General features: G+C 35.6%; 1 protein-coding gene across 1 annotated transcript in view; it reads left to right on the top strand.

Moving 5' to 3' along the window:
* The window catches only part of tmem65 (transmembrane protein 65), a 30,087-nt gene that overhangs the window by 1,534 nt on the left and 13,642 nt on the right, over nt 1-14,911 (top strand). The window lies entirely within an intron of this gene.

Genomic DNA, 14,911 nt, shown 5'->3' with positions numbered 1-14,911 from the left:
ATATCATACAGTTTAGTCCAAAATTATTCATACAGCAGGCAGATTTAGGGAGAAAGTAGCCATTTAATTTTAACAAGTTTTTTGTCAAAATGAAACTAATGTGTACGTTTTGGAGTGGCCGACATAAGACTAATAGAAAACCTCTGAGAGGAGCTTAAGATTAGGGTGATGGCAAGGACACCTTACAATCTCAAAGACGTTGTCAAAATACCCCAGCAGTTATCAGAGGGGTTAGATTGCTGCAGTGCCAATACATTTTCTTTTATTGACTATTATGAAACCTATAAGCAATTACATTTTTAAAAAATATGTTAAATTTCTTTTGTCAAAATTGATACCTGTGTTTATATGGTTTCATCATTAGATATGCACAGATATGAAAATTTGGCCTGATATTGAATGTCTAATAACCTTTCAACACTGTAAAAAATGATAGTGGTGACCTTGCTTTTCTACGCCAGCTAAACACAACCCAGTCCTGGTCTACATCACTATCACTACACAAATACCACATGAGCAACCCCCGAAACTCCAAGATAAAAATAAACACTGCTATTAATATCAGCCAATAACGGTGTTCTATAGGTTTTACTTATATGACTGATACCATTGTGTTAAAAAATGACACTGGTGTTAATGCTGATAATTATTGCATCCGTATTTATTATCCTCTGAGAGTAAACTTGAGTTTATTTGTGTACCACAATTCAGCAACAAGGCAGTTCTAAGTCCTTTATTCCATAAAGACAAACCTGATCCCTTTTCCTAACAGAAACAAATGTATTTAAAAAAAATAAATAAATAGAATTCTGTCAGAATAATGAATATTTCTGAAGTTACTGTATATACAAATGTAAATATCAGTGTATTTCACTATGTAGACCTGAACATTTGATTGGTTAACCTGCAGAATGAGGCCTCTACTGACAAATCATATTTACTACCCAAGTCTGACCCTCACCTGCTGATTGATTATGGCCTATTTAATTATATCTCGCAAATAGTCATTTATGAGACTAATTTAATTATACGAATTTAATAAATTATTTACTTGTTTCCATTAAAAATTTTTTTTGACACATATATAAGTTCACATTTATTGATTTTTTTGTTTTATTTTTATTGTGGCCCTTTGGAGTTTTATGCAAGAACATGTTTGTGAGGGGTGAAAGCTACAATCTTATGCTCTCTTGTCCAAGCACTACAAGTCATTATGGCCCATTTATGATGCGTTGCTCACCATTACAAAATCTTTGTGAGCTTTACTGCGCTTCTTGGCCATTCTTCTCTATCCAGGATTTGTGCCAAGCTTTTCTCAGCTCCTTTCTTTTCTGGCTCACAAATTGCTCTACATGGAACAAGCGAAGGATGCTGATGCTCATACCCTCCTGCTTTGGAACAAGAATATGTTGTTTTCACTACAGTAATCTGTTTACTCAGTCATAAGACCAGCTCTATTTCAAGACTGTGGAAGTTGGTAGAAACACTGACTGTTTTGTGAAGTCATTGCTGGTTTCATTTGATCTTAAGGCAATTTGTCTCAAGACCAGAGTGACTCATCATAATGTCCAAAACACTAAAACCATCTTCTGAGTCAGTAGTAGAAAACTTCAGGAAAATCTGCATGTTCTTTGCTTGGGGAAAAAAAGTCATGATTTTTCTCTATGCGTTGGTCTATGCCGTATAGATTTCAGATTTGCTCTGTGTTGCTGAGACTAATAAGTTTTACACTTGACACTTGCCAGTTATGGAGAATCTGAATTGAACTCATCAGTTTTTTCTAATCTTTAATAACTTTTGTTGAGTCGTGTGTTTTTCTTCTGCTTGCTGTATGGTATTGCCCAAAATCTAACGTCTTATTCAAAAAGTCATATAATACTGAAACTGTTGGAGATGTATTGTTTTAACTGAAACAGATAAAGTTGTACCTCCTGACTGTCTTTATCCTTTTATTTTGCACAAGACAGCTCATTATTACTGTGCACCCAAGCTGCTCATTAAGGCAACGGAAATTCAGCTTTTTCTTTAGCTAATGTATTCCTTTTCCACCTGGTAATTTATCTACTGCCCAGTGAATAAGAGGGTTTTCTTTTACACATTGATGAACCAAGGAGAGAAGCTTGTATGTTCAGTCTGAAAGACAGTTTTGATGTTTCCTCAGAGACTGTTTTAATTACCCAGAGACCCAGCATTATGTTTGGTACTCGTATTGTTTTCAGGGTTGACTCATAAATGAACCCAATGAACCTTGCTACTCTCCTCCGCACCCATTTATTTAATTTCCTTGAGGGATCAATGAAGTGTTTTTGAATTGAATTATTTTGGTAACACATTTTTTTTTTTTTTCGCAGAGAGTTTTGTGTAAGACACTTCATATCAAATCAATTTCTACATGTGTGATGAAGAATTAAAAACAATAGATATATTTGGCTGAAAATGTTTTTTAATAGAAGTTTCTCAATGGAAAAAAAAGTAAATGAATTAATAGAAGCATTAGATTAATTTTCCCTGTGTTGAATCCCTAGGAAGTTAACACAGAAGGTCACAATGTTTTGGCATTTCATGATTTGTAAAGCACTAAATGTCAAACTAACAAAAGGAGCCCCTTTAGAGACATCGAACTCTTACAGCAGCAATTTGGCACTGACGATATGTTGTCCATGCTGATGATGCACTACCAATTTGACAGCGCTGACATTTGGTGACAGTTTCACCACAAACGACGCCAATCAATGATTGACTAGTTAGTACTGAAAAAAATGGTCCCTTAAAACTGAGTGAAAGGATTCATTCCAAACCAGTGTCTCTACCATTATACTTATTAAAAACCTGCGTGTGTAAGCAATATCAGTGTTGAAAAATATTATTTGAAATTCAATATTTGCCAACAGTGGACCCCTCCCTATTTGAGGTTAAGTATTCACAGACATTTCTATGAAACATAAGTCAAAATTATTTACAAAATGTTTGCGTATTTTTTTGGCAGACCATTTCTAAAATATTGGGGGAAAAACATGTAGCTTGAGAACCTAAAATACTTTGGCACAATGCTACTTGACATGCCAATCAGCGTAAATCAGCCAATCTAGGAGTGTCATCTGTTTTTCTTGGTGCTTATTGTATTCTCAATAATACTTACTAAATCAATAATGGATTTAAGAAAAAAAAAACTGTTGCCGTTAGCTTCTGTCGTAACATTTAGTGTTTGAACTATAAAAAAATAATAATTTTTAGACAGTGTATTCACAGATTTGAGCTATCTACAAGTAGCTGTGGTTCTAACCCCCTGCTGGTCATTCACACATTGCATGCCAATAACATATCTGTTTGATTGGAGTTCAACTGCAGTAGATGCCCATTTCTGATTCTAAAATGGTTCCTAAGATCCTAAAGTTCACATAGCGTTGGAGGCACAGCAGAAATGGAGAGGAGTGATGTAAATGTGGCATTATCAGGACTGATAACGTCATACATTTTTACTTCACATCATGCAGTCTTGGCCACAACCCACACATTTGGTCCCATGATCTTGAGTCTTAAATTTGAGTGACTGCAAACATTTTAAGACGAAATTGGCCTGGAAGTGAAAGAGATTTCTGTATGTTCAAGTTTATAATACTGACTTATCTTCTTGGCTTCGTTTGACTGTTATTGTGCAGTATCATTAACTATAGCGGTGCATCATGCTGCTGCACTGTCCAATGTTTTAATTAGACCGTGAAGCTGAGTAGAGAAAGACGTTAGCGCTGAACGTCTGTGCTAATAAGCAACTTAAACCCCTTTAACTCTAACAACTAATGAGCTAAATGCCACCCAGGAGCAGCAAAGAGGGTGAAAGTGTTTACTTAAGAGCTCCAAAACATTTCTCACACAGTACTTACTAAATTACAATAAATCTACATTTGGGGCATTTTGTAAACTTCTTTTATGCATTCAATTGGCTTGACTATCTTGCGATCAGTTTGGATGTAACAAACACACTTAACAAAACAAATCACAGCTTCAGAGAGATTTTTTTAGTACAATTTATGGTTAAAATGCAGCAAAGATGTTTTCATGTTGGAGCATCATTAATATTAGCCACCGAGTCTGTTGTCAAGTCATGGTGACAGACCAGCTGTGACTGAGTTGGAGCTGCAGTTAGGAAAAAACATCTGGAGAAAAAGAATCTCTTGAGAGCCTCTTCCTTTCTACCCCACATGTAAATTCATGCTTTTGTTGTTTTATAAATCGAAAGCTCTTTTAGTAAATTGGTGTTTAGTAGAGATGTGCTGATCAGGTTTTTTCCTGCTGATACCGATACCGATCACCCATGAGGGCCGATCACCGATAACGATCACATAATAATTATTTTTTTATTATCATAAACACTACCGGTTACATTATGTGGAAAAAAGAACCATGAATTCACCTTAATTTAGACAAAAACTTGTTTTTAGTAACTTTTTCCAAGAAGAAAACTAAACAAAACAGGCATTGTGCTCAAAAAAAGTTGTTTGCGGCAGCTCTTCTTAAAAAATCTTGTCTGTTCTTATTTTGTGTTTCTACCGGATATGAAAAGTCTGCAACTAACATAATTTGAAAGGATGTTGCCATCATTGTTCTCCAGCTGACAATGATCTTTGTTTGTGGACGCCATCACTGCAACAGGGCAATGATTCAGAAAATACTTCCTGTTATTGGGTGCTCTTAATAAGAAGTTAAACTGATGCACCAGTTAAACAGACCTCCTTTTGGGAAGAAATATTATTTTGTCTTAATGTCCCTAGATCTTGTTCCATGACATCTCGTTAAAGCTGTTGTCCAAACCTTCTAATTTCTGTCAGAAGTCTGAAGGAAGTGTCGCTTTGCGTGGTGAAATACTTTGACTGATTCACCAGAACGATTGCAGCAAAAAATGACCCTTAAGCTTAAACTCAGCTTCATTCAAATTAAAAGGTTAGTGTGCAGTATCTGTGTTGTTTACCATTGAGCTTCTGTCTTTTTCTGTTTCTGCTCCAGCTTGACAAGATGTCCCACTGAGTCCAATTAAAATGCACTATCACTGTGGAAATCTGCAATTGCTCATGCTGCTTTGACATATGGGCAGCGGTCACACTGCGGGGTTTTAATGTAGACAATGATGCTTTAGAATATTCCCGTCAAGGCAGCTTGGGTGGCATCACAGGGGATTTTAGGTTATGAATAGGACTTTACTTCACTGGTAAAAGGTTATTATTAAGGGATAATGTAAAGTCCTTAAACTGTACTGCTATGAAGAAAGAATTTCACCTAATGCAGAGAGAGACTACACAGTCGTACAATAAACAAGATGCAACAGTTGAGTATGTTAGTGGTGCCTGTGGCTGGTTACTGATGCAACAAACATGCCATGAGTGCAAGGGTATTTCTCCTTTCTGTTTCTACTGGGCAGACATGGGCACCATATTCAGTTGTTCCACATATTTTTTTTTAATTTGCTGCAGTTGGTTTATCTGCTGTTTTGACACTGTTGAAAAAAATAACTTCTGATTTACTATGGTAATCAACTGGGAATCAGTTTGTTCCTGCATATAGCTGCAGGTTGACATAAATCTGTAGTTATGTGACGTCAAAGCAACGCTGGAATCAGAAGTTCCCTGAGAAAATCCTGACAATCTATCTGTGTATAAACTTCAACACTCCATATATATTTCTCTTTCAAGCAACAAAAAGTCTCCAAAGCTTGTATTATTTAAATAAACTCCACATTTCCATGAAATGCTCATGCAAATCAGCTAGTCTTCTTCCCGCCTCTCACCTGGAGCCTTCCTCACTCGTTACATAAACCTTCCTCCTGATAACCAGCCCTGAAATGTTAAGTATTCCCTCTGAGATGATGAAGTCTTAACATTAGGGAAAAAAAACAAAACACGTTGAATTGTTTCATTTATGTTCACCTGCAGCTCTTAAAATACAATTGTTTGTTGTTTGATGCAGTGGATGTTCATCTACAGTAGAGAACAGTGTTTATTTTTTTTTCTAGCCATTCATGTCACCAAAAATATAGAAGTATGGCAGTACAAAAATATTCGTCATCATTGTCTATAATCCAAGGCTGAATGGTGGAATCTGAGATTGACAAAGTGACTTCCTAAAGGAAACTATTTCCTGCGCTCGCCAGTCTGCAGCTTACAGACACAGCAGTCCTCAGCAGCAGAGGTTCATGCTGCAGCAAGATGTTGGCCAACACCGGTAATATACTGAACATGGCCTTGGGTTTTGTTTTTGAGAGAGAATTGCTTTTTGGGGGGAATCGGAGGGGGGCTTTTATGATGAAACCAAAGCTCTTTAAATTTGAACTGCTCAGAGACTGGAGCTTTCAAGTATTCAGGAATAGTTTTGAACTTTTCTAATGTGAAACTTTGTGATATATTTTATATATCAAAACTCCTATTTGATTTTTATTCATCTTTTTACATAATTGTAATCAATTGTAATCAAGAATATCTTAGGTTTTAGGGTGTATTCACAGCACCCATGTTTAGTCTACTTTTTGGTCTATTACCAACAACTGAAGAGAATTCCTACAACGGCTAAAATCTGCCACCACCCCATTGTTGTTTACATTTTGTGAAGAAGAAAGTTGTGTTCAGAGGTTTTCATATTGTTTCCTTCATTGGTTCTTGGTCCAGCATGACCAACATGTTGAACATATTTTTCAAAGCATTTGGTTTGTTTGACAGATGATACAAATGTTGCAATTTTGGTCCCCAATTTAATTTAGTCTACTGGACTATAAAGTGTGAACATACCCTTACTGTGCATTGTAGCTCTTGATTCAGGTGCAAGAAAAATGCCCCTTCTTCATTGCCAAGTCTCACGCTAGCTGGTTAATGTTTGGTTTTGTTCTAGCCAAGTTGGGTGTGTCTCTACTGGAGGAGGAACAGAAAGAACTGTCAGAAATTGTTTGAGTGTAGATCATGCCTACAGTTGTGTCCATAATATCTCAAACCTTTATAAAAAAAGGTTCTTCGAGTACAGTAGTTACAAAAAACGGTTCAGTTTTACTACAGAATGGCACAAAATAATAGTGTTAGTACTGTATTTTAAGATTTATTGATATTCATTGATTCAAGGAACAAACAGAGGAAAAAATTGTTTAAACAAGAAAGCAACAATCCAAAACATACCATCAGATTTTTGGGGTTTGCAAACATGATCAACTGAAGTTCATCATTATCACAAAGCTTATCACTATACTTTTGTTTCACGGTTGCGGTAAATAATATAAATGGTTGGATTAGGTGGATAATTATAGCTTTTCAGGCTTTCAGGTTAATGGAGGCTTATTTTTTAAACAAACATTTGGTAGGAATGAGGGCAGACTGTCTAAGGGCTTGTAGCAGACGGTCGAATCAATGAAGTATCTTTACTCTCCCCGTCTGCTTTTATTAATTTCAAGCAGGAACATTTCAGTGAAAATAATACCAGATCAGAGTGAGGCTCCATCTAATTAAAGCCACTAAAAGAAAAGGATTAGATGTTTCTGTAGCAGTCATCGAACCGTTCAGTTTATATCGGTTAGCATTAGCTCATGGCTGACTGTTTCTGAACTGGTGCTGGGCTCTCATCAGCAGTTCGGGAGCCTCCGGCAGTTTCTCCCGCACTGCCTGTCATGCCAACAGAAAAGGCTGGACGACATGCTCAAAACATTTCCCCCTGTGAAAACCCTGAGATTTATCCAAGATGTTGGGAGGAATAAGAAATCATCTGGCTCTTAGCTGATAAAGTTTCAGTTTGAGATCCAAACTTTATATTTATGTCTGTTAAATTATCAGTGTGGGCAACACTATTGGTAATTCTTGTTATTGTAGTAGGTATAACACCAAGCCTGCTGTCACTGCAGTATGCTTTCAGCCTTTCACTCACAATATGGTGCCAACACACTGTGACAAGCTTGTCAATCTCATGTCATTCAGCAGTACTAACACTGAGCAGAGCTGTGAACGTAGCACTGATTTCCTCAGAGATTTGAGATGGATAAAGACACTTTCTTTAGGGAAAGCAGTTTGAAGGTGCTGACTGGCAACTAGGAAGTTTGAAAAGGTGCTGATCGGCAGATAAATTAGGTCTTTTTTTTTTATATATATAAAAAAAAAACCTCAGCTGCATCGTGAGGCCGGTTGTGGAGCCTGCCTGGCCAGCCACAGCGTGATGTCGCTTTGAACTGAGCAGAAAGTACTGCCTCATGCTGGGGGATTGAGATGAATTTCCAGAGATGCACCACAATACTTGACAAGTGATTGTAGAATAACAGGGTTAAAATAGGAACTGTGGAGAGAACCGGAGTTAATGCTTTGATCTAACAAGTGCTTTTACACTAGGTGTGTTATTTCTCCCCAAAGTGGACACCTGAAGTATTCACACTTTAAAACATGCAGGGCAATTACATGGCTATTTATGCATTTATCAGCAAGATTGTTGACAAATCTGTTTTAATAGTTCAGTGCCTCTTTAGCAATAATCAACAGCTCAGGAAACATTTTTTGCAATATTACTGAATTGTATTGCTTATATTAGTCTTTAGATTTCCGACAGAACCTTACATTGATTCTGTATCATTATCTGATACTCTTATTCTTGTTGCTACAAGAAGTCCAGCAGTACCTGAGATTTCAGTTTTGTTGGACTAGAAACACACTATAAATCCTAAAGGAAGATTCTTAATTGCTGGCACTAGCTGGACTCTGTCCTTTGTTGTTTTTGCAGACATCTGTGCTTTTCTCTTACTCAGCCCATAAGCACTACTGTGTTCTCCCTGTTGTTTGGCAGGCAGCTGAGGCATTTTCCCACTGGAGCATCTCCTCCTAAATAGCTTTTAACTTCTAAGCAGAGAGAATGTATGACACTACATTAGACCTCAGCCGTTGTTATATTATTGATGAAGTTCTTATTGTTCTGTAAAAAATAATAAAAAACCCCTATACATCAACACTCTCAGAAGCAAACCTTTCTGCACTCTTTAACAAACTTGAGCATTTTCCACATCAGTTTAATATCTTCAGAAACCACAAAGGTGTGCAAGAAGTCGACATGTCCATATTGATTTCAATGTCAGCAAGTAATTTACCATTTTTAATCTGGAATTTTGATTTTTATAGAATTTTGACTTTGCAAAATTCAATCAAATTTTGATTGAATTTTTGATTGAACTTGACCTTGTGGTCAAGTTATTTGTATAGTAATTAGTAATACATCTGAGGTATTAAATTTGGCCATTTTTTCTCTGAATCGGCTAAGTCTCCTGGCAGAACCACAAGGGCAAACTAAAATTGGCATTGGCTTAGAAAGGTTGATTGGTGCTTTATGAATAATGAAGTTCTGCTGATATGTCATTTTTTTCTTATCACCACACTGCATTTCATTCTGAAGACTAATATTTTTTTATTCAGTAATTCCGATATTAATTTTTCTCATTGTGTAATTATCATATTCAGCTGTAGATATTGAGGCAGCTTCTTTAATTAAAGATTATAAATTCCTGCTCAGTTTTGTGATATGTTCAAATGAAGCATAAAATATACATTCATATTGCACTACTGTGACAAGAAGCTGCAAATCCACAGATCATCTATTACAATTAAAAACATAATTTGTATTCAGAGCACAAACGTCCGCAAAATCTCTTATTCAATGGCACATTTAATTAGGCCGACTCATATTTATGTGTCAACATTCATCACAACGTAAAATCTGGTGTCTCAAAAGGGACACTCTTATTTTTGAATTTATTTTAGAAAGATGGTATAAAATATCATTGTGAGAGGCAGAGGTGGGTTTGGCAGATGGTGGCTCATGTTCTTTATTTGTGTGACATGAAGACACTTGATGGGATTATCTCTCCTCTGCATTCTCGATATTTCTCCTTAATTTTATTTCACCCGTTAACAAACAATCAAGCAAATTGGGTGTGCCAACTGTTTTGGTTTGGGTTTTAGAAATTCAAAGGGGTTTTAACAGTATTTCGTTCTAATTCAGGTTGAGAGTTGCTGAAACATTTTAATATAGAAATTAACCCTTAACAAGCCTGCTTTCTCTGTAGTTTGTTTTTGGACTCTGTTGCCTGATTTGTTTTAACTTAATTACACAGCAGTGGACCATGTTTCTCATAAGTTTTATTAAAAAGACACAGTTAAATATTATTTTTACCATAAACAAAGTTATACTAACTCAATATGCTTTTTACAAGGATATTATAGTTCATTCCCTGAGTTTACAGTCAAGTACAAATTGCAGATAATTAGTGACAATGTTTTTCCACAGGCTCCAATGTTTGAACTTAAAATGTTCTGAAAAGCAAAGGCAAAAATAAGTTTTTTGTTTGTTTTTTTTTTTCACAGTTGAGTAACTTTAATTAGTGTCAGATGCCTTCAGTGGTTCGGATTTCAGTGTTGAACTTTTCGCTGATGATGAAACGGTATTTTTGACCTTCAAAATCTTTCTAAATGCATCACAGGATGATTATAATTGATAAAAGCATGTTGGCATTATGATTATGAATGAATTTGTTCAGGCATCGGCTGTTAATAACTGCGCTAATGTTGTATTCAAATATTCAGATTTATTCGCAGGAAGATCTTGCTTCTTGTTGTCTGCTGATCAGGTTGGCCTTATGCTGCAGAAGCTGTTCCACCGTTGTTAATCAGCAGCGTGAAAACAGACGGATGAGGCAGCATCTGCAGCCGTCTAAATATGTACACACATTCAGACTGTTTGATTTCATTTCACACTGACATACGAACTGTGTTTGTCACACACAGCTGTCAGTTAGAGCTTTATGAGCTAGTCTCCATTAGCAGGGTACAGCTCTTCTTTATGTTACTGCTGCTGGTGCATAAAGTGCTTTGATATTTATTTTTTCAGTCGGGTCTATTTCTGGACGTAGGTCCCAGGAGTCACAGTGTTTGTATTCACACTGAACTCATTAGTGAGTCAGATTCAGAAAGGCAGAAAATGGGTTATTCCCAGTAGGTGACTAGATATTTACAGCACTGCTTAGGAAATGAATAGTCTTAAGAATCAACAGGTGTATTTCAAATGTGTGAAGTTTATTTGTATTGCACAGAACACAAAGGATTAAATGGATGTTATGTTGCATCCTATGTAACAAGATATGTAACATAACATCCTTTTTAGAAGAGCAGAGTTTTTGTAGCAGAAAATGAGAACAAGAATATGTTTGATCAGGAACTTATTAAAGCACAGTGATGTATTTAAAAGTGATGTATTTAAAAGTGATTTCTTGCAACTTTTATTAAGATTTGATATCTTTTTGCATTTTTAGTCATGAAAGCACAGCAGGCTATATTAACAGGACTCATCATTCAGGATTACTGCATCCTCAGGAGAGCCTGTTAGGAGGTTGGATGCTCATTGTGCCAAATTACATGAATGTTTATTCATTATTACTGTAACTCATTCACTGGGATTTTAGTGATTTTTATATTTGCTTTTGTGATGGTTCTTTTATATATATTTTTTAAACTGAAAGGTCCAAATTGGCCTAAAATATACTAATCAGTCCATCTAGACCACATTTTACAAATATCCACTTCTTCATCACTTCAGATAAATTTTAAAACCATAGGTGTTAAGCAACGTAACTTTGCCAGCTGGGGGGATACCAAAAAAACGAGAGATTTGTTCTTTGTTTAGGAAAAGAGTTTAGAAAAAAAAAAGCAGATGGTATGCTTGGGCTTTAAGCCAGATTTATAATACAGTATGTTGTGATGAGATGTGTAGTTAAACAAATTAATAAAAAATACCATTGATTTTTTTTTATTGGAGTTTAAGAAAATATTCTCCCTGCACCATTTATAACCAGACACTTCAGTGAAACACTGGCTGTCCTAAAGAGATTTGCCCTTTCATTCCCACAATGATTACAAACTGTCCAGCATTAGAATCATTTATGGTCCCATAAGTTATTGTGTTTCTAAATTAACTCAAATTAGCATTTTACATTTTCAGTATACAAAGTGACACCATGGCATATGTCACTTTGGTAAAGCAAGTGTTTTGTTGTCTTCGGTGCTGCTTAGGATAAATTTGCATTATGATAGACTATAAATATTTTATTATAAAGTGATTTTATGTGTATGGACTAAAGAGTATTTACTCAGTTCTTCAGTCCTGCTTTACAGATGGAACTGGTTCGTGGTCTGACTACTCTAGGGCAGCATATTTGCATGGTTTCATGGACCAGCAGTTGGGATTAATTTGTTATATACTATACTTATTTTCTGTATGCGTTTTTAAAATGCAAAAAAACCCCACCTATATTTATTTTAAGATACTGAATTCTAATTTATTTATGTAATATCTAAAAGACTTTCCAAATTAAATATATTTTTTGTTTTCATGTAAAAAGGTTTGGAAACAAGAGGAATTAAAATTCTTCTTAAAGAACACAACCTATCTGGAACGTGTATATATATAACGTGTATATAAATAATACTTGTCTGATATCAAGACTTTTAGTTAAGTTTTCTGAGTGTTTGTTGTGATGTTTTCTTAGTACACTGTTTGTCCTTTAGCAGCTTGGCTCTTTCCTGATGATTTTGCAACTGAGAAACTATATTTACTGTCACTTCCACGTTTCTTCCCTGCCCCTAGCCAGCAATGGTAGGAGGGGCATTTGTTGCTTAGCAACTTGAGATTCAAGCTGAGTTGGATATAGGGCATTTTATTCTTGTGTGAATATGAAAGGCTTATTTCTTAAAGAATGAGTTGGTCAGAGGTAGAAAACTTAGATTTGTTACATAAAGTGTGTTTATTGCTTGAAGCAGAAAACTGTTTTTTTTTTATTGTTTTATTTGAAAAGAATAAGATGAAAACAACGACCACATATGAGCTGTAGCTTCACTCTGAGAACACAGCAGCTTCATAGAACATATGATTATTAAAAATAAAGGAAAAGAAAAATCTACGATTAGATATGTGCTAATGAGTTCAATTGAAAACTTTTTGTTTTGATTCCTTTTGAATATTTGCCATGGATACCTCTGTCTCTTCTTATATTTCCATCCTAGTTTTTATAGCCATCCATCTGATGATGCCATCACTTCCCGAATAAAGATTTTTGTCGATCTTTGCCCTGCCAAGACACATCCTCGTCGTCCTGAAAACAAGCCATTTTCCATTAATAAAATGAGGAAAGGCTTCAGAATTTAAATGGCCACCTGCAGGCGTAATGATTGTAATCTTCCCCGGTTCTTCAGCTGACAGGTAAACCCATATCCTTATTAACTGCAGAAATTTTCTCATCTCCTCCACTCAGTCATCTTTATGTCTTATTGCTATTCCACCAAACAAAGGTTCTGGTGCATTTTTTGTCCTAGTTATTCTTTACTGAAATATGAATTTGTTGCATTTCTGTATGAAAAACATATTTTCTGAGGCCAGTTTATTATAGTTTGCTTAGAAACATTTGTATTTTTCTCCCATTTTGTGTCCTGTTGGACGTTTTTACTCATTTAGAGAGACAGTGCCAGGTATATTTATCAGCGTCCGAGGTAGAGATGAAATAAAAACCTGCTCTGTGAGGTTATTGCAGCAGCATAACACTATATTATTTGGTTGCAGGGCAACTGTCAATTTTCAGTTTACTGGTGTAGTTTCTGATGGGACTTCCTACGCTACAGTCAGTTTTGGAGATTTGATGCAATGTTTTCGTTGGTTACCTTAATTTTAATGGCATGACTTGAAATTTTTGCATGCTAGTAATATTTTGGGTCTGTTTCCTTTGGGAAACATTGTGGGTGCTTATTTTTGGTGGCCAAGATCTTAAAGCTCAAAGAAAAGGTGGAACATTGTGACGAAGAAAAGAAAAACAAAAAGAAAAGACTTGAAAGAATGTGGGGTAAAAGTATGGACATGTCATTTGCAGCATTAAGCAGTGGTGTTGCGTTGCATTTTTGTGAAATTGTGAAGTTCTGAGCCTTACCATGTTTATTGTCATATTTTTACTTCAGAAAAAACTTGAGGCTTAATTTCACATCTAAATATGTAGATATTGGCTTTGCAAAAAGCATTTAAAAGTGAATTTTATGGTTTTATTCCAGATACTTTATCTTTAGGAAATCACATCTCACCAAATATCAGTATATCAGTTTAAGTCAGTTTTGTTTATTAATCTAAAAATATTTTCAGCTGACCGTTATAAATGGTATTTTTGAACAGCAAGTCAATTTTTTTGTGAGCTCATCTGCCAATTTGAAAGTTTACGTTGTTTCTGTGCAGCCACACTGACAGGACGGTTTCAAACTAACGAACGTTTCTATATTTACTTGTTGTGAGTCTTGAGACAGCTGCAGCTGCTTCCTAATGCTGCTGACAGATGCTTTTTTTAAAAGGAAGGGAAAAGAGGAAATTTGTGCCCAAAGAAATGTTTGGAGCCAGATTTAATATTTTAAATGTGTAAATATTTTGAAATGACTCAAAAAGGAAAGCCTTTATTTCTTAGCCTTTTTTTAAATTTAATAATTTTATGTTTCTACTTATTTGAAATAATAATAATAATAAAAACATTGCCCATTTCTTCTTAAACTAAACCCGATCCTTTGAATAGAGCTGTGTTATGTCTTTTGTCTTGGTGGTTGTTTCTTGATTTTTGCCTCATTAACGCAGCAACACAACCTTCTCCCTGTTTGAACTCTTGGCCTAACTGCTTTATTTTCCCAAAGCGTGGTTAAACAAGAGTATGAACTCTTAGAGGTCTTAAAGTGATGAACCCAGCAGATTACTCTGCACCTGTCATTGACTTTTCCTTATAATTGGTCTTTAACTCTGATCGCAGTCTGACACATTTCTGATGAGTCATTTCAGTGACACTGCACAATGAATTATCCAAGAGTTTAACCATCTGTTGTCTCTTTGATTTTTATATTAA

The sequence above is a fragment of the Poecilia reticulata genome, chromosome 11 (genome assembly GCF_904066995.2).
Source record: "Poecilia reticulata chromosome 11, P_reticulata-male-v2, whole genome shotgun sequence".
Classification (NCBI taxonomy): domain Eukaryota; kingdom Metazoa; phylum Chordata; class Actinopteri; order Cyprinodontiformes; family Poeciliidae; genus Poecilia; species Poecilia reticulata.
Note: the sequence above shows the minus strand (reverse complement) of the source record. Positions and strands in the feature narration are given on the sequence as shown.